Genomic DNA, 26,207 nt, shown 5'->3' with positions numbered 1-26,207 from the left:
TTTAACGAGCATGAAGTCCGCATTAAAACTGCTCGATCCAGTCGTATAATAAGAATGTCTCATCTAAAAACGGCATTTTTCAAAGCTTTGCCCTGCATCCTTTCTTTATGCAAGTTAGGAAACGACCAATCCAAAAAAAAAAAAAAGATAAATGGTCGCTCTTTGCTTGCATGCCAAAAGGTTTGCATGCCCCCAGGTATAGTGAAATAGAGTTTCGAGGTTACCCCTCAATTTCCAGACAAAACATTTGTTTTATCGAGAAAGGCCTACCTTTTTCTGGTTACCAAAGATTGTTCTATTCGTACCACAAACAAAACACTTCTTCGACGATATCTACCGAAATAGACAAAGGTGAGTGGCGCAGACGCCTCCACTCACATAACTTTGATGAGGGAATCTTATTCCAGTATAACCCCCTTTTCCTAGATGGACGGGAGTGTCAGACTAGTCATATATCCTTCACGGAAACCTACCCTATACCTGAAGTTTTCCTATCGAAACAGGCCAGGGCGCATGCCCCCTGGGTTTCAGTCATGTCCCCCGAATCACTCGCGCTCATCAGGTGGACGGACTAGGGATTGATGAGACATTCCTTGCGTGAAAAGACCATTCAGGGATGGTATATGACTATTTTCTATGTGTGAACCGGGGAATGAAAGCTGGTCTACGAGCTTGACCACTCTTCCTTCGTGCGGAAAACACATTACTCTAAATAGTGAGGAGACAATGGCTCCCATGCAATAAATATAGTCTCGTCCAAGGAGTAGATTATAATCTAGGGGTCCTTGGACTACCATACGTTCATGTGAACGGTTTTCCCTCTCAATGTAATGGGCACATTGGGAAGGATCCCTAACGGTTGACTGGTTCCTTTGTCAAAGCCCGTTAGATTTCTCATTTCAGGCAAAAGCGATGGCGAACCAAGCGCTTTCCAAGCAGTTGAGGAAAGGATACTCACAGAAGCCCCTTCATCTATGATGGTACTGGCCATAACCATTATATATATTTGAGCAATGATTCAGAATGGTACACTAGCTGGTAAACGGGGTCTGCCTAGTAGATTCTAGTCAAAGGAAACAACTAGGTTGCTTGGAGGTGGGACCGAATAGACGGCCAGGTACGACTCTGACGAACTTCCTTCCTACGATAAAGGAATGGGTAAACTGCTCCCATGTTCATCGGAGTCTGTGCTTACGAAAAGAATTTGGACAGTGTCATCCTTGTTCTCTTCGGTGATTGTATCATCTAAAGATGGAACCTCTGAAGGCAAGACCGAGTCAACTGCCGCCTCGACCTTTTGACTTTCATCTGGTATGGATTCAGATGGTTTTTCTTCAGTGATAGATGTTTCCGCCAACCACAAGGGCGTGTCAGCCAGATTTTCAACTAGTGACGAACTCACCAAGAGTTTCTTATATCCAGGAGGGAGCCATAACAGTGAAACCAAACGGTCATCCAAAACTCTTTTAACCTCATCTCAGAAGGGACAATGGTGGACGGCGTGATCGCCTTCACACAATTTACAAGGAAATTTGCATTTTCCTTTTTGTCCAAGGGCTTCACTTTCACTAGTTGACGGTGTACTTTCAACATGGTCATCAGAGGTTGATGACACTGGATTGTGCAAACGAGGAGACCAGTCCCTTAAGATCCGAGGGATGCAAGGACAATCTCGATGATAGTGGTCTCCTTTGCAAATGACGCATGGTGATTTAGGCCTGGTCGGTGCAGTGTGTGGATTTTCGCTAGACGATGCTTGGTTGCCCCTTTTCGCCTTTGGCTCCTTCTTCTTCTTCTCTTTCTTCTTCTTTTCCTTCTTCTCAGGTACTTGATTTTTGGCTTTACCAGCTCCATCAAGCGAAGAGGAAGGAGGAGAGGAAGAATTGGATGAAGTAGAGGGTTGGGGGGTAACTCTGGAATCGTTTAGTTGCTGACTCGATTGTTCAGGAATCGCAGTGTTCTGAATGACGGAGGTTGAGAAAAGCCATACGGGCAAGCCGATTGGCAATCCTGGAAGCGACAATGTGGCCATATGGGGTGCACCAACATCTCCCCAAGAGTTGAAGGGACTAGGATTTCCTCCAAGGGGAATTCCTTGGTTGGTGGACTCCATTTTCCTCAACCTAAGACCAACATAGGAAAGGTGATAATTATTCCGTTTAAAATATTTTTTAGACGCTTTGACACAACTTGTTTTTTCAATTTTTAAGAGTCGAGAAAAAACAAAAGATGACTCTAGTCGCCTTCGATTTTTAATGAGCCTGAAGTGACAAGTGCTCAGATGGACCTTTTCTATTAAGGAGTCTAAAAAGGAATGAAAGGGACTGCTCTGGAAATCTAGACAGAGGGATTACCAAACCAATCGCAAAACTGCAAAATACTTTTTACGGTACGGCAGTCAATCTTCCCGAATGCTTTGTTCAGTGCATTGCGATCGATAGGGCAGCAGACACGGCTTCCTATGGATAAAGGATAAAGCCTATTGTGGTCTCCCAAAATATACTCGACGGTACATGGGAGCACAAGTCCGTACTGGCACTTATCGTCTCAAAGTGGAGGAATCACCCAACCAACAGTGAAAACAACAGTTACCAGGCTTTACGACGCCGGAATACATCTCTAGCCTAGACTTCTAGATGTTGTGCGTTAAGTTCCAAAGCGTTTTTAGATTAATTAAATTTATTTTATAGTTGATCTTGCTTAAGAAATTTTCCTTTTAGGTTCACCACGTGATGTAGATGTACAATTCCTAAAATGCAATCTAAGATGACAAAAAATCATTTTATCTTCTTTGTGCAATGAAAATCATAGCTACTAAGGAAAGAGAGATGGCATTCTTTCAACAAAGAGCAAAGAGCACACACTATATGCACTGTCCTAAATCAAACCAACAAACAGTCTAAATGCAAATGCACATGCATGTATTTGTTTTCAGCCTTCTTCATGTGTAAATGATAAAAAGAAAGCTAATTCGCAAATCTGAATTATTTTTCAAAGCGACAATTACTAACAAGTTTCTTTTCAAGACAAAATGAGGACAATGACAACACTTTGCAATTTGGAATTGAAAACTTGCTTTCGACACTAGAAAAACTACTAATTCAGATCAAATACAAGAGTAACAGGGTAAACGACTATCAAGAACAATCAGATTCTCTTCTATGACTGAAAACGACACTTGTGACACTTTCAAATAAAGAAACGACAGTACAACTACGCTACTTCTTTGTAAAGGAGAACTGAAAATGACTCAAAAAATACATAAAAACATTTACGGTTCTTTTCACAATGGAGGCAGAATAACAGCAAGGAAAGGGGTTTAAAACAGAGGTGTACTGACTACAGGAAGCAAAACTCCTGAATAGATCTGAAAAGAGTGAACACAGAAACCAAAATTTAGGAACAAGCCCTTGTCTGATCAGCGCACCTGCAACACAGTGAAACTGAAATGCAACGCACCTACTACACTCGGGAAGTGCGCTGAATTTGAGGTTCACAGAACAGACAGTGCTCTGGACCAGGGATGAGACTTTGATTGGGTTCCAGGTCACAGTTTACAGTTCAGTTCAGGAATTTTGGCCGAGCAAGTGGTAATCAGTAAATCAATCATAGGGGTAGATCTAAGGAGGTTACTAGAGCCACCACAAGGGCAATTAGAGAGCTTGTAAATCAATTGTTTAATTCATAAACAAAACCTGGAGATTGACTGAAGTAGCGTTGATCTACTTTGCAATTGCATAGCAAATGCAGTTCGAAGGCTAGCTGGCTTGACTTCAGGCTCCGTCTGTAAGTTTATAAAGTAAACAAATGTAGATGAACAAACAATCTACTTGCTCCCCAGTGGAGTCGCCATTTGTTACCGGGAATAGTGTCTATGCAGAACTGCTAATCCCACTAAGGTTGGTAGCTACCTTATAAACAAACAAACTTAAAACTACTTTCATTTTCCTTTATGAAAGATAGATGAGAGAAGAATAAAGGAGACCAACCTCTGTCTTGCGCTTGGTTCCTTGCTCGATTCCTCTCTCTTCTAATAGTCTTTTGCTACTTGCTTTCTTGTATACCCAGCTTCACAGAGTACCTGTAGAATCAAAGCAGCATGACACTATATGAGAACATAGATCTATTATCATAAGCAATATAGGATCAGATGTATATTAACCATACAAATGCATAAAACATAAAGCATACAAGAATATGGAGGAAAACTTGAATAGCTTTATTGATAATCAAGAAAGAGCCAAGAGAATTACAACCAACTGTTCTGACCCAGCATCATCCTCTCAGCAAGAAGCCCTTCTTCACCTCATGAAAAGCTTAGATCACCCAACACTATGATATTGCACCAATAAACCAACAACACTTCCTTACAAGATACAAAATTCCAGCCTCTGGATCTCTGGGATGAGGGATCCATATATAGATGTCTACAAGGGGGGTGAGTCAGCTTTTGAGATTTGATTAGTGTCTCCCCTCTGATAGTTCTTGATTCCACTTGGAGATTGATGATCTCTTGCTCATCCCTGGTCGAATTCAGAGAGGCAAGTGTCACAGGAGAAGTTTCTGGAAGATTCCATGCTTCTCCACCTCACGGATTGACCCTGCCATTTGTCCCTTCTCGCCCATCGCACCCCATAGAAGGGCTCTTTGACATGCAACGCACCTACTGTGTGTATTTAGGTGGGATGCAACGCACTTTGCCTATGGAGCAGGTGAAATGGTCCAGTTTTGACCAGTTCTGAGTGGTTTTTCATGGAGAACTTCTGGGAGATGCTGTAATCAGTTGACCTTGTTCTTTTAGGGGTTGGAACAAAACCTTTAGGGACTTAGGAGCCCTTGGTTTATGGACATTTATGCTTGGGGTTTCAGTGCCCAAAAATGTCTATAACAGTGAGGCAGCTAAATCACCACAGGAGGAAGAAAAGGTAGAAAACATTGTGGAACCTAGGCCCCAGCCCAGCTTGGGCTCCTACTATAACTTTTTGGAGGCCGGAAAGATCATCCCTCAAAAATTCACAGTGCCACTTTTCCTTGCACTAGAAGAAGAGAGAGTGAGGACCCACACTTGGATGAAAATCGCTAAGTCCAAGGGTGTGGCGGATATAGGTCCTCTGGAGGAACAACTCAAAGAGGCAAGGAGGGAATTGGCTCTAGTACGGCATGTGGAGAGCAGCCAGCGGGTCAGGCTACAGGAAGAAAATGAGTTGCTTAGACAGCAACTACAATTACAGGGATAGAGGAAGGAAGACAGGCCTCATATCTTGGGGGAACAACAGTAGCAGGAGGAGCCCACAATAGCCAGAGATACCCCTAATGAATAGCAGAGAAAGGAAGGGGTGCAGAAAGAAATTGAGATACTGAATCAGCGGCTACAAGAAAAAGAATTGGAGACACAACTCTGAAACAACAGATATAAGAAAAAGAGGCCCAACTGGCCTGCATGGCCAACTGGGCAATGGAAGCTCTGCAGTGTAGGTAGCCTGCAAAATCCTATGCCCTATACCTCAAGGATCAGTGGTTATAGTTTTAGATCAATACCTTGGCTCAAAGGGGCATCACCCCATTCCAAAATTATCATCAGTTTGCAGCTCTATGTGGCAGTAGTTCATCTAAGGATAGGGCCAAATTATCAGAGTTCTACCTACACAAATTTTCCCTTCCAGACATGAACGCATGGGATCCTAACACGGTGATAGGAGATGTCCAGCTTATGGCCATGGCCTCTTGGCTGAGCCATGAGGAGAAGAGAGCAACAGAGGTCTGCAGTATCATAGGTAGAGAGCTCAGTGAGCCTCTCATGATTAGAGTAGAGCCAAATGACCCATCATCAGTGATAAGCGCCCACCAGCACTTGGCCAACAGTCCTCAGGATCTACCGAAATACATTTGAGCAACAGGCCCAAGCCATTTCCCATTTTGAGGACATGGAGAGACTGTTGGGAGAAAACTGTATGCATGCCTGCACAAGGCGGTGGAACACACTACCTCACAGCTTGAAGATAAGGGAATACCACTCTCCCACCAGGATGAGGGAAGCCTTGGCAAGGGTACCCCTCTACAAACAGTTGATGCAGAACTTGCAGGCCAATTGGATTGGCTTGAAATTCAGTCCTCCTTTACTTCTGGGATTGCTAGAAGGAGTGAAGGAAGAGGAGGAAGGTAGACAATGGGAGGAAGTGGAAAGGAAGGCATGATTCCACAACCGGGAAGAGGATATCATAGTAGAGGCTTGGGACGTGAGGAAGGCGGTCAAATCCATCAAGGATGATGAGCTGGACTAGTTGCTCAGAGGATGAGCAACTGATTTAGCAGGGGGTGATGATGAGCCCCCAAATTGGGTAACTTATTGGGCTCATTTTGCCTAATTTTCCTTGTTCAATCCTCCATTTTTCATAGATTATGCTTGTTTTTTAGTATGTTTGTGTTATTTGAACGAATAAGGGTGGTCACTCTACCTAGGAGGCTAATACGTGGTTATTTCAGGATTTTTGGACAAATGTTGGAGCAAAACCAAGCAATCATGGGTTAGCTGACAGCCAAGCTTGAGGTGAGGATTCGTAGGGAGGTTGTCTCTTGCATTAAATGGCCTTCCTCGAAATCTCCACCCTCAACTCCGAGCTCCACAGGCCACCAAAACGAGTTTTAAAGGCAGCCAAGCAGTTTTGGGAAGAGTGACTGTTTACTAGCAGTTGGGACAGCCGATTCCCTTGAATCTAGGAGGGCTGCTAGCCCCCTTGTATTGTACAAATAGGAAGGCCTCAGCCTTCATAGTTTACTTTTGGAACTATTGGTATTTTTGCACTATAGTGCTGTCATTTTGCTCAGCCTGTTTTCTTGTAGCTACTGTTGTACAACTTTCATATGATGATTATTTTTGAATAATGAGAAGCAGATTTACTTGGCACCAGATCTGAGTTCTTTATAGGAGCCTGTAGCTCTTGGGGTTGGGCCCAACCCGAGTGCTAAGGCCTCCTTTATGTATTGTTAGTTGTTCTTTATGCATTTGCAAAAACATTTCTGTTAAGTAGATTAAAGTTTGCTGATTAGCTAGGTCACTGTTAATGGTTAAAAAGACTTCTGATGCTCAGATTTAGTTGATAGGTTGTTAACAGGGAAAAGCTTCAAAAAAGGGCCATCAAACATCTCTAGTTTCACCTCTCCCTCAGTGGGATCAGGAGCTGGGACCAGGGTAACTTTGCTGCCCACAAAAACACTGATTTTGCCTTGCCATGAAATCACTAGTGTTTGGTTTTCATGTGTAGAAGTTGGTTACAAGTTCATAATTTTGCTTGTTTAGTTGCATGAGTTAGAATACATGGTTTCATTGCAGTTCAAACTTCTGTTCATTCTCTTTACTGACAGCTAGCACAGATTATGTCAACGTAAATAGGTCTTTGAATTTACAAGTCTTTGTTGGTTCAGATTGGAAAAACGACTTGCAGAGCACCTGTACCACTCCTTCATCTGCTTATTCTCCATCAGCACCATTCACTCCACTCTCTACTTAGAATCCTTGCCTCACGTTTTCCATTTGCTCCCATAACCCTAATTTTGTGAAACATTGCTTCAATCTTCTTTGAACCAAATCCAGCCATCTGCACCTGTCCACAACTCCATCCACCAAGTCCTAGACCATCTCCAACCCTTGCCCTACCTCCACACTCACTCCTTCACCTTTTCCTCTCCATCCATCCACCAAAATCTCACTTTTGAACATCCTGTAGAAAATCACAGACATCCTATAGAAAATCACAGAGATCCTGTAAAACCCCTGCAGACTTCCTGTAGAGGCTCACGAGTGAGGTTTCTTGATAGCCAACCTCAGTGAAACTCTATGGAAGGCTGTTAGGGACCCATTAGGCCCTCTTTGAACCTTCTTGACCTCCTCCAAGCATTTCTTCTCGCCCATCCACCTCTGCACAGCCAAAAACAGTCAGATCATATGCATAATAACTCTGGCAAATTATTCAAAAATATAAAAAGATGTTTTTTTCAGATGTTACTGTAGAAGTAGCTTAGATACATGTATTTACCTTCCTAGAATTCAATGGCATTTCTTTTAGTAGCTTGCATCCTCTTTCTTGCATCAGTAGGGTTCGCTGGTAGAATTAGGGTTTGCTAGGATTTACGCTTCTTGTTAGCTTTCTAGTTTCTTTCTGCAAGTAGATCAGCCTTCTTTAAGTTAGCTTTCATCCATCAGTTAAAAATCTTCTTCTCAAAGCTCATAGAAGTTGGCTTAAGGCCCTAGCGGACTTGTGCCAGCTACAGCAAGAGCTAGTACTTGTGCATACAGCACCGTCACTTCCAAGTTTGTTACGAACTACCAGGTTAATAAAAGTAAAGAAGGGAGTCCCAGGAGTTGTAGCATTATTGCTACAATACTGGAGCTCACCAGTATGCATCGCACCTCCTGTGTGTACAAGGTGAGATGCATCACACCCTGGCCATGGAGCAGGTGAGATGATCCAGTTTTGACCAGTTCTGAGCAGTTTTTCATGGAGAACTTCTGGGAGATGATGTAATCAGCTGACCTTGCTCCTTTAGGGTATGAAACAAAACTTTTAGGGACTTAGAAGCCCTTGGTTTATGGACATACATGATTGGGGTTGTAGTGCCCAAATATGTCTATAACAGTCGCACCCGTCGTGCGAGCCTTCCGCTTCCCTACTAGCCCGGGCTATGAGCACCATTTGCATTACTTTGAGTCTGATACCATATCGCAGTCTATGTTCCCTTGTGCCCTAGGGTGTAGGCACAACCATGCTAGCAGGGTCGCAGCTTGTCCTACTAGTGTAGGAGAGCTGACCATGTCTAGTCCCTTCAATAGCTCTCGCGCACGACCCGTGTGGGTGACTTCTAATTTGATTTTATCAATTTCTTCATCGAGCCTCACACTTTCCTTTCGTAGTCTAGCCCCCATTTCCTCTAACTCATGAAGTCTCTTTTTTCCACGCTAAACAACTTCCCATAATTGCTGAATCTCATCATGAAGGTCTTCAAGTGCAAGTCAAACCGTAGTGGAAATGGCCCGTCCAGCCGTGGATAGAGTTCCCTTGGCATACCCTGCTCTGTGTATGGTTGTATCGGCCCAACGAACCCTTGCTATGTGAAGATTCAGTTGGTGCGATGGTCGTGCAACATATGGTTGCACCCTTCGTTGTGGATGGATGACCGCCCTGCTCGAGCGTGGCTTCCGCGCACGTCCTCCAATCCATACATGGAACTGCCTTCTCCATCTCAGCTCCCTCTGTGCACACCACCTTGGTGCGCACGGCGCTTCTTCCGACACACCATGATGCTTCTGGGCTATTATTAAGGTGCCAGGGTTGACGAACTACCACTCACTCGTTGCACTGCTATCCACTAGCCATTTCCTTACTTCGATGGTTACACGCCACAATGATGTAATCATCATATTACAATTGAGTGTGGTGACTTCTTGCAATCTATTCTGCCATCTTTCAATCTCCTCATCTACATCCAATGTGCACAAACTATCATGCACCCATGAGAATCTTCTGTCCGCTGAGGTTCACCTAACCCTGGTCTCACTCTGTTATCTGGTAAATGTAGTCTAGTTCATCATCACTTTCTTCGTCATGCACCGGATCGATGTAGCATGCTCCTTCAATTGGGTCCAGTGGGACTGTGACATGAAGTGCCTTTTTCTCCAAGGTCATTTTCCATATTTTTAAGTTAATAACCCCATCCATGTCCGTAGCCCAATCTATTCCTAGCAATGCAGGGTATGGATTACTATCATCAACAATTTCTATTACCTAAAAATCGGTCTGCGTACTTACTCCTTCGATTTCCACTGTCACCCCTTGCAGTCGTACCATCGGTAATATCTTTTGTTGATTGGCCATATGTAATTGAATGGGATACCATTGTAGTGCAGGCCTACCCATGCGTTCCCATGTTTGTTTAGGCAATACATTCGTGTCCGATCCTAGATCCAGAATAACCTGGTCCATCTCATATTCCCTGATTTGCGCCATCAGTCGCATCTTCCGCCCAGTGCGCAGAGCATGTTTCCCCAGTTTTCGGACTACACACAGCTCCCCTGATCCTATGCACCTAGTGATCATCTCTTGCAGTCCTTTAACTGCTTTATTGTTGTGTAACAACTTCATACATGTCTCTAGAAAGGTGGTAAGCATAGAGGGATCCATTCCCGACTCAACTAGATCCCTATTACCTGGAGTAGAGACTTTTATGAAGCTCTTCTGAGCTTCTTTACTCGTCCCTCTCACCTGGTGTATTTCCCAATCAGGGTCCCCTGTAGGAGCGTCATGGCCCTTCCCATCGTCTCCAAGCTATTTCCCTACATCTCCTCCTGTAGTTGCACCGCTCCTTAGTAACATATTTATGTTGGGATCCTCTTCACGGGGTTCCGACCTCATCATTTGGACATTTTAAGTCGGGGTAGGCTGCAATAACCCCTTCTCGTGCATCTGGGCAATAAGTGTCAAACAGTCTACCATTTCATCGTCAAACTGCTCATAGTATGGGTAAGATATCCTCGTTGGATTAGTACAGTCGCGAACATAGTGCCTCAACCCTCCATAGTTATAACATATCAGCTATCCATGCCCTCGCCCGGGCCCCATTCCTCTTCCTCATCCGCATCCTTGAAATCCTTCACGTGGCCCGACGACTTCAATCTGCACTCGATAGGTTGGGGTCCTTTCCATCATTAAATCATAACTTCGACATGTTCGCTCGTCGTGACCTATTGATCTACAAAAGTTTCAATACAGTTGTTGCGGAGTCTGGGTATACTTCTGCAATAGATGGTAGTTGTCTATTATGTTCTTTCCCCCTACTTGACAAATGGCACACCAAAGCGTGGGTGTCGTAGTTGTCCCTGCTTGCACTTCTAGTTTTAATGGCATCGAGCCCCCTCCCGCCAAATAGTTCACAAAAATGGGGCAGTGGTCCTTGTCATGTTCTTGACTTTTGCATTTAATGCACCCTACCTCTATACGTGCCTCCGATCGAGGTGCCCTTTCTTGCTTCAAGCTTTGCATTTCTAAGCACAAGTATTGTAGTTGCACATGGATTTGCTGAACTCCCAACCTTGGATCCTGTATTGGAGTTTCGTGCAACCTCATTACTGTCTCTAATGCTTTGGCTTGGGTTGAGATCTTTTGCTATGATAGCGCCATCCTCAGATGTGGTGTCAGCGATGCCACAAACCACGCGTAGTGCTACGCATCCATCAACATCATGTTAGCCTCATGGATTTTTCTTTTCAATCTCTGGTCCAGATACCATGGGGTTTCACCAGGTAACATCACTATCTCCTTGAACCCAATGACCGACTGCATCTCTAATTTCAGCCAACTAAACTCCCTGGTCAATGCGTCCTGGATCACCGCTATTCCTGCATTCAGATTATCGCTTGAGTACTTTATATATGACATCAATGCGCGGTCCTGCAGCGCGCTAACCAGAGTCGCCTTTCTGATGTTATCATCCATTATACCTTGGGCTTCCCATACAACCCTTACCACAAACCAAAACTGACCTGGTTCCTCATTTCCTACACATCTAAATACCGAAAACTTGACTGCACTTTCCATCGCAACCTTCAGTGGTGGCGGAGGTGGGGTTGGCGAAGATGGATTTGATGGAGGAGAAGTAGGTGATGGCATGGAAGGTGGTGGTATCAGTGGGATGCACTGCCCAATCAACTGAACTGCACTTCTTGGAGAGAACCCTACGAGTTCTTCCTTGTTTTCTCGTGGGATAGAAACTAGAGGGTTGTTTTCTAATCCTTTGGTTGCTCGATAGCCTCTCTTGCTCCGCATTACGCTAGACATCAATAAACACACATAATCTGTTTTTCACACAATATCATCTTAGTCCAAGTATTCAACGATTTTATATACTTACCTCATGGTCCCTGGAGAAAGCACCTTTCTTCTTCACTATAACTCAGAGTTGTGTCTATCGTGAACTCAGTGATAAACCCTCCTATTACCTGATCCACCTAGTGATCTACTACGCGTGTGATTTTGTCTTCAGATGCTTCTAGCCTACACACCACTTCTGGAGTCAACACAATAGGTTGATCTAGTTTGCACCTTCCCACACTATTAGCTAGCCTCGCGATCCACTCATACAACTCTATCGAGAATGATGCAAAAAATATCTCATGGATCTCTATGTATATATAACGATCCAACCACCTTTCTTCTGATACCCGCAGATTCCTGTTTTCCTGAACCACAAACTCGTGAAGCTTTTGATCCAACCAATATTCAAGCTCTTTCTTTGTAGGGTTCTAGTGTTTCAACATCAGACGTCCCTTAGGTAGATCTCGGTCCTGGCAATGGAACCATTTGTTAGCTTATATGGGCTTGACCCCAGTTCGAAAGAGTTAGTTAGCCAAACAAATCCCACAACTACCGACCCTTTCGGCAATAGTTTACGGAGTGCAGACTGAGGTCTCACCCAAGGTAGCAGGGGAGGGTGTTGGAACTAGGTTTCCACACCCTTGGGATGCCTTGATGTGGTCTGGAGAATTCACGCACTATTTTATGGCCTCGCGCCACTCTTCTTTCGCGTAGATCTGGAACAAGGCAAATCCTTTCTACTTATTAATACTGAGTTTGTTATAGATCAGATTTACTTCTTACGTTCTTTAAGTAAACATTTAATAAAAATCACCAATGTGTGTACCTAGAAATGTTATAGATTTGCATAAACTCATAACATAAGCATAAGCGCATAGATCAAACAGAGATTTAAGCCAGAAATTAATCGGATCTACAATATTTCAGAGACAATACAGTATTTTAGAATCAATTTATCTTTATTCAACTGCTTGCCAATACAACCAGATCTGCCCTGCGCACTCAGTTGTAGGGGTCCATGCAGATAGCTGCGAACTCTACTAGGCCTATGCGCACACAGCTGCAGAGCCTCTATCTATCTACCAACACCCTTGACTCGGACTTGCAGATGCTTCAAGACTTCTTTCTTCACAAACCCATTACATTCGAGATCCAAACATATATTTTCAAAAACTAGCTTCTAACCATAGAGCCTTGCTCTATTTATACATTCCCATGGTCCATGGACCATGGGCAGACCAACTCACTTCTTATTATTTTACATTATTTCGGGTGGACAACCCTTTGACTTGACTTCTTATAATTCGCACTCCGCGCACTTCATGGAGTCTTTATCATACTCTTTACCTAAAATTGCAGGCTTTGAGCCCAAAAATCGTTACGCGAGGCCTACGCTACCCAACAGGCGTAAAATTTTAGGGATGAACACAACATGACTGGGGTAGGCTGCCCTGGTACCTAAACAAACTAACCTACTCTCTCTTCAGTTTTTGGGAGGGTGCTCGTCTTCATGAGAGTACTTGGCTGCTTAATCTAAGGTTTGGGCAAAGCTCAAGAGTAATCGTAACTGTACATTTTTCCATCTCTCTCTTTTATCCATTGTGATACTGGGTTTCATCTCTAGCAAACGGTGGTTATCAAATAGGGTCATACCCTTTGCTTCTTGATTGACTTATTTAGAGTATTTTTGTTTTTTAGGTGCCAATTTGTTATCACCAATACTTTAAAAAATATCATTGTAAAATTTATTGATAAAATTTATTGGTCACTATAGCTACATATGGACCTCATCATCAATCTAGATAGCTACAAGGTCTTCCTCCACTAACTGTGGAGGATCCGCTAAGCCCCAGTGAGTTGGATTACCCATCTTCGAGTAATCAATCTCCAAGATCTCACACTGAATCAGTCTGGACATACCACAACTCAAGTTTAGCAAAAGATTTATTTACCAAAGGTTTCATTCCTCCATATAATCCTTTGATCATGAATCCATTGGGACCACTATTGATTGTAGTCTCACATGTACCTCCTATGTCTTCTGCTAGACCTATACATGCCATCCCATCGACGACTAATGGGTCGTGGACTTTTGTGGTGATCTAGATTTAAACATGAATGCAACAAATTACAAAGATAACCATAAACACAGAGATGCAATGGAAATAATACTTCATTTCATTAATGTAAAATACTAAAATATTCTTACAAACAAAATTGGAAATAAACCAGCTAGGGAGATGGTAGCTTATCTCTGAGAAGAGATGTGGTAGCTACATGCCTCTAAACTATGTTACAATGAGGCTGGAAGGCCTATTTATTGTTGAGAAACAATGGAAAACCCTTAACATCCCAAAACCTAAACCTAGAAGATGAAACGCCAAATTGTGGGCCTCGTTTGGGTGAATTGGTACATCAACTTCCCGGGGTCGTAAATTTGGCATACGATCTCCGTTTGACGTGCACAGTATCTTGTTAGAAATATCTATCATAGAAATACAACTTTGGGAAGAGCAACATCGGTCCATGGACCCATGTTTCTCCCATTTTTCCCAAAAAACGTCGTTTAGGGCCTCAAAACGGCTCTAAAAGTTCAGGACCCGAAAAACTCTAAAAAATGGTAAACTGCGCTATAATTAAGGAAACTGAGAAGCTGAAAGAAATAATGGTGGGGGTTCAAGTGGACTTGGTAGTGGACACCAATATCCAACTGGATCATTCCTCCCCCCTTAGGAAGCAATGGTCCCCATTGCCTTGAGTTCCTCAATGAGATGAGGAAACTTCTGTTGAACTTGGTCCCTGGTGAGCCACTTGCCTTGGCGAAGGAGTTGCCCTGCTTTGACAACTCGATACAATTGGATATTCTGCTGGTGAGTGTGCTTGATCTATGTGTCCATGATCCTATCAGTTGTAGCTTGTTCTGTGCAATCTGTATTTAACCCTGTGGGTGTGAGCTGTTATGCAATGTTGGATGTGTCTAGCAATGGTGGAAAGTATGGCCGAAGGTGGTCCACATTGAACACAGGGTGCAAGCCAAGGAATGGGGGAATGCTGAGCTCAAATGTATTATCTCCCACAACCTTGGTAATGATGTAAGGACCATATCGGAGTGGTCTGAGTTTCCGAAAGGCTCCGATAAGGCATTCCTTTTGCAAATGAAGCCAGACTTTCTCGCCCACCTGAAACTTGTGTGGCACCCAATGTTGTTCATGTCGCTGCTTGTACTTGGCATTTGATTTCTCCAGAATTTCATCGACCTGCTAGCGAATATGTTGGATGTGCTCATTGAAGTTGTTTTCCTTATCTGTTTTGGACTGGACATAAGCATAATCTGCGTGAGTAGCTGCAAATGGCATGGCCACATCAATGGGACATAGTGGCTGGAATCCCAAGCCCACCTGAAAAGGGCTGTGGCCAGTCGAGCAGTGGAGAGCTCGGTTGTAACTATGCTAAACATAGGGGAGGCTCTCGTCCTATGTGCATGGATGCTTTGAGTTGTACATGTGCAGAATGTGTATGATCATCCTATTGACAACCTCTGTCTGGCCATCAGTTTGAGGATGGAAGGCTATGGACTTAGTGAGTTTGGTGTCAAGCATCGACCAGAGACTAGACCAAAATGTATTGAGGAACCTACTATCTCGATCTGAGATGATAGACTGTGGGATCCCAAAGTGTACTTACACTTGTTCAAAGAAGAGTTTAGCAGTGGCTTCTGCTGTGATATTCTTCTTGCAGGCAGCCAGAATGGCCATCTTCGAGAACCTGTCGATGACCACAAAAACGCAGTCTTTTCCATGCTTAGTGGAAGGAAGGCCTGACATGTAATCCATGGAGATGGATTCCCAAGGTCAACTAGGGGTAGGCAGTGGGGTATAGAGGCCTTTCTTCTTGATGGTCAGTTTGGCAATGGCGTAGATAGTGCATGATCTGATGTACTTCCCGACATCCTATCGAATATTTAGCCAATAGAAATACTTCTGCAGTACTGCCACCATTTTCTCAACCCCGAAATGTCCACCAGCCCGACTGTAGTGTGCTTCCCAAATCATCTTGGCATGCTCACTTGAAGGAACACAAAGGTGACCCAGGTGGAATAACAGGGCATCCTAGAGGTGAAAATCTAGAACATGCTGACCCTCCAAGAGTGTTTGCTATGTGTGGCCGAATTCTGGGTCACTTTTGTAGAGAAGTGGCCAATCATAAGTCTCGTGCCCACAAGAGTTGAACACAGTGGTTAACACCATGATTGATGGTCAAATGAATCAATCTGCAACATTATTGGTGCTACCCTTCTTATACTTGATATTTAAAATGAATTATTGTAGGTATGTGGATGACTTCTGATGGCAATCATTCTGCAATTTCCCTTGGGTCTGTATGAATTGCAGGGGTTGGTGGTCTGTGTGGATGACCATTTCCTTCCCTAAAATGTAATGCTTCCATTGTCGGTAGGCCTGCACAATGGAATACATCTCTTTGTCATAAGTGGGATTGTTACACAGTAATTTGTCACTGCCTTCATCCCAGTCTTCCTACTCTGTCATGAGTCCAAAGTAATTCATGCTCATGCTCTCTGATGTTGCCAAATGACCCACTTTTCCAAAGGTTTCTGCCTCATCATGTCTGTTGGCCAAATAAACGCGCTGAAAGGTGCTCCAAAATAGTCCAGAAGCACTGCCATCGCAAAAGTACACGTTATTCCCGCGATGGTCCAATTTTATGTGCCAGCACAATTTTAGCTTGTAATCTTCCGCGATGACCTGACTATCTCCATTATGCAATAGTCATGTCAACGCGGCAGACCAGTTATGTGCTTGCGATGATCCAAATTGGGCGAATTTGTTCCAACAATCGGCCTTCTAGATGACTCCACACCTGGTTGTTGGCCTTGTTTATGTCACCCTCCTTTCTCTGGCATGGTTGTTCCATCATTTGTGCTACCTTCCTTAGAGATAAGCTCATCCTCCCACCATTCATGGAGACTCCTTCTCCTATTTAAGCTCTCACCATTGCTATGTGTTGCTAGTTTGGAATTCTTAGTCTTTGGAGTGTTGTTGATAGTACTGTTAGTGCTTGTGAGTTTGCTAGATAGCTGGTGTGAGTGTGACAAGTGTGGGATTATTGATAGCTTGAGGAAGTTTGTGAAGTGCCTTTGATCTTGTGTAAAACTTGTGAGTAAGAGAGACTTGTATGTTGGGAGATCCATCTTCAAAGAGTGAATGCTTGAAGAACATGCTGGCTGGATCCCTCTGAGAAGGCTTGTGATGTCAAGACTTTGGTTGTAAGCTTACTCTTATTTCATAATTAATGCAATCAATGATGTTTTCCTATGTCTTGTATGTAATGTACTAGATAGCTCATGACTTCTTGACTTTGTGAGTAAATAGATCATTGTTGTTCCGGTTACGTGCTTTGTTCTATTTCCTTTGCATTGTTTCAGGTTGATTACTCATTAGGAGAAGGAAGCATAAGCTGGAGCAACGCAACGAAACTCCATCGACCACCGGTTGAGGTAGGTCTCCAACTATGACTGTTTAAGGAAAGCTATTGTTGATTTGTCCTTGTTTGTGACTAGACCCACTCTAGGGCTAGAGGGGTTGCCTCTGTTCGTAAAAGGAACACTTTCCTGCATCACAGGGATACTTCCGGACTATTTCTGAAAGTGTCTCACTGTGATATGCCATTGGATGCCCGTGTTGAGTGAGGACTGCCCCAATGGCATAGTCAGAGGCATCTGTCTTGACCTCAAATGGTTGTTACAAGTCTGGTAATGCGAGCACTAGTGTCGTGTAAAGGCAGTCTTTCAACTCTGTGAATGCCTTTTGTTGAGATTTAGACCAAAAGAATTTTGCTTTTGCTCCTCCCTTGGTGACTTGACTCAAGGGCCAAGTGATATGAGAAAATCCCAACATGAACCTGCAGTAGAAGTTGGCGAGACCTAGAAAGCTGCGGAGCTTTGTCAGAGTGGTTGGAGATGGCCAATCTCAAATGACTTGGATCTTGGATGGATCCACATGTACCCCTTTTTCGTCAATAATGTATCCTAGATACTGAACCTGGGTCATGCCAAAAGTGCATTTCTCCAAATTGGCACATAACTTGTGTTGCTGCAATGTTTGGAGAACCTGTCAGATGTGGTGGAGGTGCTCTTCCCAACTTTGGCTGAAGATAAAGATGTCATCCAAGTATAGCACTACAAATGAGTTGGTAAATGGCCACAAGATGTCATCCATTAGCCTCATGAAGGTTGCAGGAGCATTCATCAATCCGAAAGGCATAACCAACCATTCGAAAAGGCCCTCCTTGGCTTTGAAGGCAGTCTTCCACACATCGGAGGGTTTGATTGGTACCTGGTGATATCCTAACTTCAAATCGATCTTGCTGAAATATTTTTCCCCCTTCAGTTGGTCCAAGAGGTCATCAATCTGTGGGATCAGGTACCTATTACGGACAGTGATCTTGTTCAGCACCCAATAGTCAATACAGAGTCTCCAAGTCCCATCCTTCTTCTGTACCAACACGATCGAGCTCCCACAGGGTGATGAACTTGGACGGATGTGACCTTTCTGTAGCAGCTCCTGAATCTACCTCTTGATTTCATCATTCTCTAGAACAGAGTGATGATAGATTGGTCCATTGGGCAGCGGTGTACCTGGGGTCAGATCGATGAAATGCTTGACCTGAGAGTGCAGAGGAACCCCTACAGTGGAAGTGAAGATATCCTTGAACTCCTCCACTACCTTGTCCATCTATAGTTGTCGTGCGAAGTGGCCATGTCTGGAGGTCGTGGCCACCATCTTCTTCTTTCCTTGAGGGTGTATCATCAGGAAAATAAATTTCCTAGTTTTTGAAACGAGCTTACTGCATTGTTTTGCAATAATCAAAGAGATGGCGGTAGGCGGTGCTACCTCCGGTATCCTGTACAACTTATTTTCCAAAGTAACAATAACAGCACGGGGCCTTGATTCATACACAGCATGTCACTTCCACAAGTAAGTTTTTCCTAATAATACATCACAAACTTCAAGGGGAGCAATGTCACACAATACCTCATCCGTGAAGGGCTTGATGTTGTATGGAAGGCGACATTGCTGGCTCATGCGAAGATCCCATCCTTGGTGAAGCCACCCAATGGTGTATGGTTGTGGATTTGTTGTGGTTGGTAAGCCCAGCCATGTCACGAACTCTGCCGAAATGAGCTCCTTTTGGATTTTCATGGTGGCAACGGTGGCGTTAGGCTCTGTATTGATAATTTGCTTCCCTTTTTCATTCCCCTTGTCGGGTTCTAACTCGGAGTCAGAACATGCATTTGATTCTGAAACCTTTAGCTCGGCCACCAGTGACTGTTTGGCTCGACACTCACTTGTGTTGTGAGTGGAGCTCTTATGGAACTCACACCACTTTCCTGTGTCCTTTTTCGGCTTCATGGCACTGTTCTTTGCTTGCAGCTTTGGCGGGTTGTCTTGGGCTGCCCCGCCTTGGCTTTGTCCTTTGTTCTGTGGTTTGGGGGCACCTTTCCCTTGCTTTGGATTCGTAGATCCAAAGTCTCGCTTCTTCTGTTTAAACTTTTTCTCAACCTTGATGGCATATCGGTATGTCGTGCTGAGCAAGGGGATGTTTAGGAATTCTATTTCTTCCTGGATGTACTTGTGTAGGCAACTGCGGTATTTGAGTATCAAATGCTGCTCCAAATCCTTGATACCAAACTTTCTACGAGGGGCATGGAAAATATTGGTAAACTCCGACACGTCTTGGTCCCTTCCTTGCCATAACGTGGTCCACTTTATGTATTCATCCTCATAGCTTCTGACAGGGTAGTACTGCCCCTTGATGGCATCTCGGAATGAATCCCAAGTGGGTGCGACTGAAAAAAGTGAACCTGTACTTTCATCCTTCTGCTCGCAGTAGGTTTCCTGCCAATCCTTGATGTGGGGGGCTTCTTTGAGAAGAGTGAAAATAATCGTTTCTCGACAAGAAAAATCATGAACAAAAAAATAACCCTCTAGTAGATTTAACCATTTATCGACGACATATGTGTCTATCTGACCCTCGAATATGGAGATTTCAAAATTAACTAGTACCTTAAATAGTGTGGCATTTCTACAGTAGCTGTTGGAAGCCGATGCGTCGCCCCTGGGTAGTCGTTGAAGGATCTGGGCAAAGTTGTCCATCATCGCGTTCCTTTGTCATTCAAGGGCTTCTTCGAGCAAGATTTTGATAGGATCTCCTACCCCCTCATCTTTCTTTTCATCCACCATGGGAGGCCGTTGGGATTTGTAAGGTTGGTCTTGCAAAGGTTCGACCAGTTCAAGCCCTAACTCCTTATATCCCAACCTCGTTGGGGACATGCAAAGAAAAACAGAGAAAAAGTAGACCGCTCTGATACCACTGATCCAGATTTAAATAGGAATGCAACAAATTACAGAGATAACCATAAACACAGAGATGCAGTGGAAATAATACTTCATTTCATTAATGTAAAATACTTAAATATGCTTACAAACAGAATTGGAAATTAACCAGCTAGGGCAATGATAGCTTATCTCTGAGAAGAGATGTGGCAGCTACATGCCTCTGAGCTATGTTACAATGAGGCTCGAAGTCTTATTTATTGTTGAGAAATAATGGAAAACCCTTAACATCCCAAAACCTAACCCTAGAAGATGAAATGCCAAACTGTGGGCCCCGTTTGGGTAAATTGGTACATCAACTTCCTGAGTTCGTAACTTTGGCATACGATCTTCGTTTGACGTGCACAGTATCTCATTAGAAAGATCTATCTAAGAACTAAAACTTTGGGAAAAGCAACATTAGTCCATGGACCCATGTTGCTCCCAATTTTCCCAAAAAACTTCATTTAGGACCTCAAAACGACTCTGAAAGTTCAGGACCCGAAAAACTGCTAAAAATAGTAAACTGGGCTACAATTAAGGAAACTGAAAAGTTGAAAGAAACAATGGTGGGGGTCCAAGTGGACTTGGCAGGTGGCCACCAATATCCACCTAGACCATGTGGAAACTTTTTGATCAAGGTGGATATTGGTGCCCACCTGCCAAGTCCACTTGGATCCCCACCATTGTTTCTTTTAGCTTTTCAGTTTCCTTAATTGTAGCACAGTTTACTATTTTTAGCAATTGTTCGGGTCCTAAAATTTCGGAGCCATTTTGAGGCCCTAAACGACGTTTTTTGGGAAAACTGGGAGCAACATGGGTCCATGTCTAATGTTTCTCTTCCCAAAGTTGTATTTATCGGATAGATCTTTCTAGCGAGATACTGTGCATGTCAAACGGAGATCGTATGCCAAAGTTACGACCCCGAGAAGTTGATGTACCAATTTACCCAAACAAGGCCCACAGTTTGATGTTTAATCTTCTAGGGTTAGGTTTTTGGATGTTTAGGGTTTTACATTGTTTCTCAACAATAAATAGGCCTTAGAGCCTCATTATAACACAGTTCAGAGGGATGTAGCCACGACATCTCTTCTCAGAGATAAGCTACCATCGTCCTAGTTGGTTTATTTCCATTGTTGTTTGTAAGCATATTTCAGTATTTTACATTAATGAAATGAAGTATTATTTCTACTCCATCTCTGTGTCTATGGTTATCTCTGTAATTTGTTGCATTCCTAATTAAATCCAGATCAGTGTTATTAGAGCAGTCTACTTTTTCTCTATTTTTCTTTGCATGTCCCCAACAAGGTCGGGATATAAAGAGTTAGGGCTTGAACTGGTCGAACCTTTGCAAGACCAGCCTCACAAATCCCGACGTCCTCCCATGGCAGACGAAAAGAAAGACGAGGGGGCAGGAGATCCTATCAAAATCTTGCTCGAAGAAGCCCTCGAGCGATAAAGGAATGCAATGATGGATAACTTTGCCCAGATCCTTCAACGGCTACCCAAGGGCGATGCATTAGCTTCCAACAACTAATCTGGAAACACCACACCTTTTAAGGTACAAGTTAATTTTGAAATCCCCATATTCGAGGGTCAGATAGACGCAGATGTTGTTGTTAAATGGTTAAATCTGCTAGAGGGTTATTTTTCTGTTCATGATTTTTCCAGTCGGGAAAATATTATTTTTGTTCTTCTCAGAACATCCCCCCACGTCAAGGATTGGTGGGAAACCTACTGTGAGCATAAGGATGAAAGTACATGCTTACTATTTTCAACCGCACCCTCTTGGGATTCATTCCGAGATGCCATCAAGGACCAGTACTACCCTGTCGGAAGCTATGAGGATAAATATATAAAGTGGACCACGCTGTGGCAAGGAAGGGACCAAGACATGCTGGAGTTTACCAATATTTTCCATACCCTTTGCACAAAGTTGGGTATCAAGGATTCAGAGTAGCATTTGGTACTCAAATACTGCAACTGCCTGCACAAGTACATCCAGGAAGAAATAGAATTCCTGAACATCCCCTCGCTCGGCACAGCATGCCGATATGCCATCAAGGTCGAGCAAAAGTTTAAATAGAAGAAGCAAGACTTTGGATCTATGAATCCAAAGAAAGGGAAAGGTGCCCCCAAACCGTAGAATAAAGGACAAAGCCAAGGCGGGGTAGCCCAAGACAACCCACCAAAGCTGTAAGCAAATAATAATGTTGTAAAGCTGAAAAAGGACACTGGAAAGTGGTGTGAGTTCCATAAGAGCTCCACTCACAACACAAGTGAGTGTCGGGCCAAGCAGTCACTAGTGGCCGAGCTAACGGTTTCAGAATCAGATGCATGTTCCGACTCTGAGTCAGAACCCGACAAGGGGAATGAAAAAGGGAAGCAGATTATCGATGTGGAGCCCAATGCCACCGTTGCAACGACGAAGATCCAGAAGGAGGAACTCGAAGATCCAGAGGAGGAGTAGCATCTATTCGACTGCCAGACGTGGGTAAAGGGCTCCCCGCTACAGTTCATTGTCGACAACGGGAGCCAAAAGAACCTCATTTCGGTAGAGGTCATGAAGCGGCTAGGCTTATCGACCACAACACATCCACAACCATACACCATCAGGTGGCTTCACCAAGGACGGGATCTTCGCGTCAACCAGTAGTGTCACCTTCCATACAACATCAAGCCCTTCATGGATGAGGTTGTGTGACATTGCTCCCGTTGAAGTTTGTGATGTGTTATTAGGATAACCATACATGTGGAAGCAACATGCTGTGTATGAATCAAGGTCCTGTGCTGTTATTGTTACATTGGGAAATAAGTTGTACAGGATGCCAGGGGTAGCACCTCCTACCGCCATCTCTTTGATTACTACAAAACAGTGCAGTAAGCTCGTTTCTAAAACAGTTTGTTTTCCTGATGATAAGCCCTCAAGGAAAGAAGAAGACAGTGGCCATGACCCCCAGATAGGTCCCCTCCGCATGACAACTACAAATGGACAAGGTCATGGAGGAGTACGAGGACATCTTCACCTCCTCCGCAGAGGTTCCTCTGCACTATCAGGTCAAGCACTCCATCAATCTGACCCCAGGTGCATTGCTACCTAATGAACCAATGTATTGACGCTCTATTTTGGAGAATGATAAAATCAAGAGTTAGATTCAGGAGCTGCTGCAGAAAGGTCACATTCATCCAAGTTCATCGCCCTATGGGAGCCCGATCATGTTGGTACAAAAGAAGGATAGGACTTGGAGACTCTGTATTGACTATCGGGCACTGAACAAGATCACTCTTCGTAATAGGTACCTGATCCCATGAATTGATGACCTCTTGGACCAACTGAAGGGGGGAAAATATTTCAGCAAGATTGATTTGAAGTCAGGATATCACCAGGTGCCAATCGAACCCTTCGATGTGTGGAAGATTGCCTTCAAAGCCAAGGAGGGCCTTTTCAAATGGTTGGTTATGCCTTTCGAATTGACGAATGCTCCTGCAACCTTCATGAGGCTAATGGATGACATCTTGTAGCCATTCACCAACTCATTTGTCGTGTTATACTTGGATGACATCCTGATCTTCAGCCAGAGTTGGGAGGAGCACCTCCACCACATCCGACAGGTTCTCCAAACGCTGCGGCAACAAAAGTTATGTCCCAATTTGGAGAAATGCACTTTTGGCATGACCCAGGTTCAGTATCTAGGATACATTATTGATTCACAGGGGGTGCATGTGGATCCATCCAAGATCCATGTCATTCAAGATTGGCCATCTCCAACCACTTTGACAGAGCTCTACAGCTTTCTAGGTCTTGCCAACTTCTACCGCAGGTTCGTGTTGGGATTTTCTCATATCACTTGGCCCTTGAGTCAAGTCACCAAGGGAGGAGTGAAAGAAAAATTATTTTGGTATGAATCTCAACAGAAGGCATTCACGGAGTTGAAATATTGCCTCTGCACGACACTAGTTCTCACATTACCAGACTTGCAACAACCATTTGAGGTCGAGACAGATGCCTCTGACTATGCTATTGGGGCAATCCTTACTCAACACAGGCATCTAGTGGTATATCATAGTGAGACACTTTCAGACACAATCCAGAAGTATCCCACTTATGACAAAGAGATGTATTCCATTGTCCAGGCCTGCCGAAAAGGGAAGCTTTATATTTTGGGGAAGGAAACGGTCATCGAAACAGACCACCGACCCCTGTAGTTCATACAGACCTAAGGGAAATTGCAGAATAATCGCCATCAAAAGTGGTCCACATACCTGAAACAGTTCCATTTGAATATCAAGTATAAGAAAGGTAGCACCAATAATGTTGCAGATTGCCTCAGTCGACCATCGATCATGGCGTTAACCACTATGCTCAACTCTTGTGGGCACGAGACTTCTGATTGGCCACTTCTATACAAAAGTGAACCAGAATTTAGCCACACATACCAGACACTCTTGGAGGGCCAACATGTTCCAAATTTTCACCTCCAAGATGCCTTGTTATGCCACCTAGGTCACATTTTTGTTCCTTCAAGTGAGCGTGCCAAGATGATTTGGGAAGCACACTACAGTCAGGCTGTTGGACATTTCGAGGTCGATAAAATGGTGGTAGTACTGCAGAAGTATTTGTATTGGCCGAATCTTTGGCAGGATGTCAGAAAGTACATTAGATCATGCATTTCCTGTGCCATTGCCAAACTGACCATCAAGAAGCAAGGCCTCTATACCCTGCTGCCTACCCCTAGTTGACCTTGGGAATCCATATCCATGGAGTACATGTCAGGCCTCCCTTCCACTAAGCATGGAAACAACTGTGTTTTTGTTGTCGTCGACAAGTTCTCAAAGATGGCCATTCTGGCTGCCTACAAGAAGAATATCACAGCAGAAGCCACTGCTAAACTCTTCTTTGAACGAGTGTGGGTACACTTTGGGATCCCATATTCTATCATCTCAGATCAAGACAACAGGTTCCTCAGTACATTTTGGTCCAGTCTCTGGTCGATGCTCGATGCCAAACTCACTAAGTCCACAACCTTCCATCCTCAAACTGATGGCCAGACAGAGGTTGTCAACATGATGACTGTACACATTCTGTGCATGTACAACTCAAAGCATCCATGCACATGGGACGAAAGCCTCTCCGATGTTTAGCACAGCTATAACCGAGCTCTCTACAACTCGACTAGCCACAACCCTTTTTAGGTGGGCTTGGGATTCCAGCCACTATGTCCCATTGATGTGGCCATGCCATTTGCAGCTACTCACGCAGATTCGACTCATGTCCAGTCCACAACAGATAAGGAAAGCAGCTTCATTGAGCACATCCAACATATTCACTAGCAGGTCCATGACATTCTAGAGAAATCAAATGCCAAGTACAAGCAGCGACATGATCAACATCGGGTGCCACACAAGTTTCAGGTGGGCAACAAAGTCTGGCTGCATTTGCAAAAGGAACACCTTACCAGAGCCTATCAGAAACTGATACCACTCTGATATGGTCCTTACACCATTACCAAGGCTATGGGAGACGATACATTTGAGCTCAGCATTCCCCCATTCCTTGGCCTGCACCTGATGTTCAATGTGGACTGTCTTCAACCATACTTTCCACCATTACTAGACACATCCGACATTGCAAAACAACTCACACCGACAGAGTTAAACCCAAATTGCATGGAACAAGCTACAACTGATCGGAACATGGACACACAGATCAAGCACACTCGCCAGTAGAATATCCACCAGGGCAAGTGGCTCACCAAGGACCAAGTTCAACAGAATTTTCCTCATCTCATGGAGGAACTCAACACAATGGGGACCATTGCTTCCTAAGGGGGGAGGAATGATCCAAGTGGATATTGGTGGCCACCTACCAAGTCCACTTGGACCCCCACCATTGTTTCTTTTAGCTTTTCAGTTTTCTTAATTGTACCACATTTTACTATTTTTAGCAGTT

This window comes from Pinus tabuliformis, chromosome 2_2 (genome assembly GCF_031772625.1).
Source record: "Pinus tabuliformis cultivar Carrire ecotype Pingquan chromosome 2_2, CPIR1, whole genome shotgun sequence".
Classification (NCBI taxonomy): Eukaryota; Viridiplantae; Streptophyta; class Pinopsida; order Pinales; family Pinaceae; genus Pinus; species Pinus tabuliformis.
This window is presented reverse-complemented; position numbering follows the sequence as displayed.